Below are 5,916 nucleotides of genomic sequence, written 5' to 3' on the forward strand. Positions count from 1 at the left end.
CCTATGGGCCAGCCACTTGCTGGCCAATTCGCTCGACTACATCACCACTGCCACAGCCTCCACTGGCCTGGCTGATGTGGCATCAAGAATGGGGGGAACCTGCAGCAGATCCCACTCCCCTCCCACCTGCCTAGCTCAAGTGGAGGTGGACCTTGGTCCTCCTCCCCCATCCTCTTTGTCACCACTTCAGTGGCCATGGCTTCCACTCATTACTGCCCACCCACACCTGCCTGGCTCAGGTGGAAGGGGTAGTGGCAGCTCTGGCAGATCCTTTTCCTCTTCCCCACCCACCAGCCTGCAAAGGAAAGGCAGTGGTGAAGGAGCTGCTGGTGACTCTGTCTAGGTGTCAGACTCAGCTGACTCTCTTCCTCCTCTCCTCCCCACTCATTCTTCTCTTTGGGGTGATTTAAAAAACCCTCTGTTTTTCTTTTACACTTTTTCCTGAAAACTTGAGGAGGTTGTAGAAAAAGGTCTCCCCTCTGATCTTGGCCCCATTTGCTGGGTCTATCAACCGGCATAGGGGTCACGTTTAGAATTAGATATATTGATAGCTTTTTAGTACTCTATTAATTCCTTCTTATTGATAGTTTCCCTTTAGTTGCTGCTTTTTATTTTTTCTTGTAGCACCTGCTTGCATTTAAATACTACTGTCTTTCTATCAGGAGTGGTGTGCTGTGGGAAGGGAGAATGGGGAACCATGGGAGCAGCTTGATTAGTAAATAGGATCCCAATAGTTTTGGGCAGCAGGAGGTACAGCAATGAAATAGGACATAAGAAGAGGCGACTTAATCTTTCTGTTTCCCATTATACTGCACCTCAGGGGCACTCAACAATGTTTATGAGAAATAGATTCAGGAAGATAAAAAATAAATACTACTTTAGTCAAACTGGTAATAAAATGGTTGGATTCACTGCCAGTGGTCACAGTGATGGTCAGAAGCATGGATGGGTCTAAAAGGGAGTTAGGTCTCATGGCATCCATCAATGGCAACTAGCCATGGTGACTAAAGGGAACCTCCATAGGCAGAGGCAGCAAACCTCTGAATACCACTGCTAGGAGGCAACATCAGGAAAAGTCCTTGGCCTCTACACTGTCTGTTGGTCCTCTATGGCAGTAGATTGACTGCTATGTGAAACAGGCTGCTGGACAAGATGGACCACTGCTCTGATCAAGCAGGGCTCTTCTTCTGTTCTTTGCATAAGTTAGACCAATAACAGAAGAAGACTCATGCTGAGATCACAGGCTAGAGTCCATTTTAGAACCTATCCTGTGTCTATGATGAAGGTAAAAAAAAAAAATCACTCTTCTGCTACCATTCCATCTGTACAGTACCAAATGGCACTACTGATCAGGGTTATAACAGCCTTTTTACATCTGCAATTGGTACAAAATGTAGCTACTGGAGTCCTCACTGGGACTAGCTTAAATAAATATGTAATTATTCCTGCTCCAGTGTTGCCAATTCAATTCAAAGTAAAGGCCCTATATAGCTGGAGTGCAGTGTACTCGAAGGACCATTTCTGCCTGCATTGTCCTGCCCAAGCTCTGAGTTCAATGGATGGTGCTATCCTGCAGGGACTAGCCTTATCACAATATAGGCACCTTACAGGCTTTCCAGAGCAAGTTGAAGACATTTATAATCCAAAGGGTTTTTGGATCAGACTAATGGGGCGGTCACACGTGTGAGATAAGGGGGGGGGGAAGCGAGGCTATTTCCTCCGGAGAAATTTGACCCGCAGTTCCACGATCACACAGTCCTTGGAAACTGCAGGCACAGCCCACCACTGCATGATCAGACACAACCGCAAGTGAGTCTTTTTTTTTTTTTTGGCTGTTTGTTTCCGATGCACTTACATGAGGAATCGATGGATCGCATCTCCGCACTGAGGTCTCCCTATGGAGTATGTGATGATGCGCATACTGAGAAGGGGAGGGAAACAACAGCATGGAGTCGGGATGGTCTGATCAGACCATCCTGATGCCATGAGAGCGCACTGGAGTGATCAGACCTGGGAAACTCTGTCCGTGGCCTGCCACAACCCATTTACTACTGGATCTTCCCCAGTGTCTTTTTATGCCACTTCTGCAGTGAAGCAAAATGAGTTGCTGACGGGTTCGGGGAGCTTCCCAAATGTTCGTGTCTGATTGCGCCCTTTAAATCAGCCTGGCATTTGCACCTATGGCGGGGCTAATTGTGCGTGTGATTGCGCCCTAAGTGAATAAGACAGTGGCTGTTGGTTTTGTTAGTTTTTATCAACTGAAGCACTGTTTTAGTGATATTTGAATACTGTTGCTTTTGTATCTTAATTACGAATTGCTCCCCACCTTGAAGGCCTAGAAAGACAGCATAAAAATACAATAAGTAAAGGATGGAACTACCAGAACTCTTGACTCAAGAAAAAGAGTTCCTCCTTCTAGCGTAAATAAACAATGCATCAGAATTTTGTACATTAGCAGTTTCGCCGCAGCAAGAACGGGGAGAGCTGTGGAGCTCGGCTCCAGCAGCCACCCAAATTGCACGGTTGGGGGGGCTGGGCTACCCAGACCCCTGGGGGGCAGGAGAGGGGGTCCCTGAAGCAGGGGGAGCAATGAAGAACCAGACCCGGGCAGCAGCTTGACTCTAGAGTCTGTCTGCCCCGAAGCCCCAGTCGAAGCAATTGCCATATTGGCACTAAGCCGTGACTACCAGACTTTTTAAGAATCGAAACTAAGCATATTTCTACAGTAAATCACTTTCTACATCAGCTATAAGAAGATATTCTACAAGTAACTTTCTTTTTTGCTCTGTACTTGCATGAAATGCTTGCTGAAACAGAGCTGAAGAACTCAACCAGACTGTAAAAAAGTTCAGAAAGATAAAGAGGAGGGGGGGAATGGTTACCTAGTCCTCCTTCCCCCCTCAACTTGGAAGCAGCTCTCAGTCCAAAGGAAATAACATTAAAAGGACTATAATCATTAGAAGATTTTGATTGTGCTGTCCTAAATATATCTAACTGGTTGCAAACTGAAGAGTATTTCATGGATTCTTGGGTTTAGTCTAAACAAACACAGACGGTCTAGCTATTTGACTGTCGCTCCGTGGAGAGATGGAGACATTAAAAGGCATTTTTAATACACCTGTGCCACCAATACAGAGTAATTTGTGTCTTTTAGCATACTATGTCCACGGGATTTCCCGCAAATTTGATCAAGTAGAAAGTTTGTTGGAACAATCCCTAAATGAACCAAAAGATCTGAGTGAAGAGCCGACACTGGAGGAGGTGGAAATAACAGAGATTAAACTGTCTAATACCAAAATGGAAAACTTAGCTGCCTTCCTGCTTGAAGCAAAAGAACCACAAAATATCAAGATGGAGGACCGGAGAAGAACTCCAAGCACATCTAACACACTCTTTTTGGATATAGTAAGCAAATAAGGAGAGGGTTGTACCCACATAATGGAATATTACAGGAGCAACCCACAACTCCCAAAGAAAAAACGTTGGGAATTCAAGAAGAAAAGGGGGGGAGGGAGAACTGTTTAAGGTGGACTGCTACAGCATGTTAAATGGAATTTAATGAGACTTAATGATATAAAACCTAAGATAAATTTAAATTTAAAATGAAATGTTAAGGGAAATACATACTACAAGGTAGTTACTATTTAGTATTTTAGAAAGCTCAAAACCTTGTAATGTGATTTTAAGATAATTCAGTATTGCTGTAACAGTGTAAAGGATAGCTACTGATATCTAAGAAGACAAAATTTGAGTGAAATTAGTATTAAAATTAAATGTCAAAGAAATATTAGTCATAAGGCATTTGTATGTGTTATGGTAGAAAATCCTAATGTGTAAGAAATGAGTTTTAAAATTAGGTATATTTGGTGTTTAAGGTGGACTGCTACAGCAGGTTAAATGTTATTCAAAATGGAATTTAATGAGACTTAATGATATAAAACTTAAGAGAATTTTAAATTTAAAACTAAATGTTAAGAGAAATACATTTTACAAGGTAGTTATTACCTAGTATTTTGGAAAGCTCAAAACCTTCTAATGTGATTTTAAGATAATTCAGTATTGCTGTAATAGCGTAAAGGATGAGTAATGATATCCAAGAAGACAAAATTTGAGTGAAATTAGTATTAAAATTAAGTGTCAAAGAAATATTAGTCATAAGGCATTTGTATGTTTAGAAAATTTTAATGTGTAGGAAATATGTTTTAGAATTAGGTATGTTTGTTTTTTATTTTAAAATACTACCTTTATTTTATTTTAAAATACTACCTTTAGAATACTTCTAGTATAAAATGGCTATTTATAAGCGATAGCACACTAGGTAAAGTAAAGGTTTCCCTTGCTCGAAAGCCAGTCAAATCCGACTCTAGGGTTGCAGTACTCATCTCCGTTTCCAAGCCGAAGAGTCAACGCTGTCCGAAGATGTTTCCGTGGTCATGTGGCTGGCATGACTAGACTCCAATGCATATGGAATGCTGCTACCTTTCCACCAAAGTGGCACCTATTTATCTACTTGCAATTTCTTGCTTTCGAACTGCTAGGTTGGCAGGAGCTGGAACCAGAGACGGGAGCTCACTCCGTCATGCGACACTCGGGTCTCGAACTGCTGAACTACTGACCTTCCAACCTGCAGTTCAGTGTCTTAACCACTGAGCCACCACAGCTCCTTGATAGGACACTAGGGATCTATAATTGTATTAGTAAGGGGTAATTTTGTAATAAATGTTTAAAAAATTATAAGAGCTTGAAAATGAGAATCCATAGCTATTAAATTAATACAATTTAATTATGATTAACTAATTTGGAATGCTCTATCAAAATTAAGATAAAAAGATACTATAACTTTCTTGAGGAAGTGGAAAATGTTTATTTGATATAAAGGCAACAACTTAGCTGTATGCAGATATTAAGAAATGTCTTGGCTTAAGTAATTAGGTATAATATAAAGAATGAGTAGAACTAATATTGTATTAGTACATGTAGAAATAAATGTACACATCATTCTTTTACTTTTGTACCCCCTTCCCTTCTATCCTTTGTACCCCATTTCCCTACCTTTTTATAACACTCAATAAAAAATTTAAAAATGGAAGAAAAAATAATTTTGTGCATTGAATCATTATCATTCAATTATAGTTGTGAAAAAGAGAAACTACTAAATTTTAAGCAATGTTTTCAATTAAGTCAGCATTACCTATTCTTTTTTAAAAAATCCAAACAAAAAATGGCTCCCAGGCAGTAAGTGGCTTGTTTCAGTCATGTTTTGGATGTATGCCTAACAATAAAATGATCCACAGTGATCATAGGACATCACTCCCATCCAGGAACGTAATCAGATTAATGATGTATTTGTTTTATAAAAATGAAGAACATTAAGCCCAAGAATACGTAATTTACATGGTAAATGGTTGCTAGGGACAAAAAGAGAGAGAAAGAAATAGTGGTTTAACAAAAGCCAGATTACAAAACATCTATTGACTTGAAAATGTGTTGGGAATTAGCGGTAAAATGCAACATAAATAAATAAGTGTTCAGCGTTTATTTGTAAACATGTGTAGCTGATTCAAAAGAATCTAATGATGTTTCATAGTCAGGACGTAATATATAATAAGAAAACTAATATAATATAGGAAAGACATCCATATCTACATCATTCTAAATTCTCAAAACCTTTTTTAAAAATCCAAATTGCTTACTGATAGCAGCCAGACCTGCAAAGAAAACTTTCCCCTGCCTTGCATCATCTATATATATATATACTAGCCGTAAAGCCCGTTGTGGAGGAAGACAAAAGGCCCTAGAAATGTAGGATGGATGGGTGGGCCATGGGTTGGGGGGGGGGAAGCCGGCGGACCGTTTGCCGGCCTGGAGTGGGCGGGGGAAAGCCGGCGAACAGGGCCTGCAGGGCCCGCCCGGCGG

The sequence above is a fragment of the Gekko japonicus genome, unplaced genomic scaffold (genome assembly GCF_001447785.1).
Source record: "Gekko japonicus isolate JY-2015 unplaced genomic scaffold, Gekko_japonicus_V1.1 scaffold128, whole genome shotgun sequence".
NCBI classification, from domain to species: Eukaryota; Metazoa; Chordata; class Lepidosauria; order Squamata; family Gekkonidae; genus Gekko; species Gekko japonicus.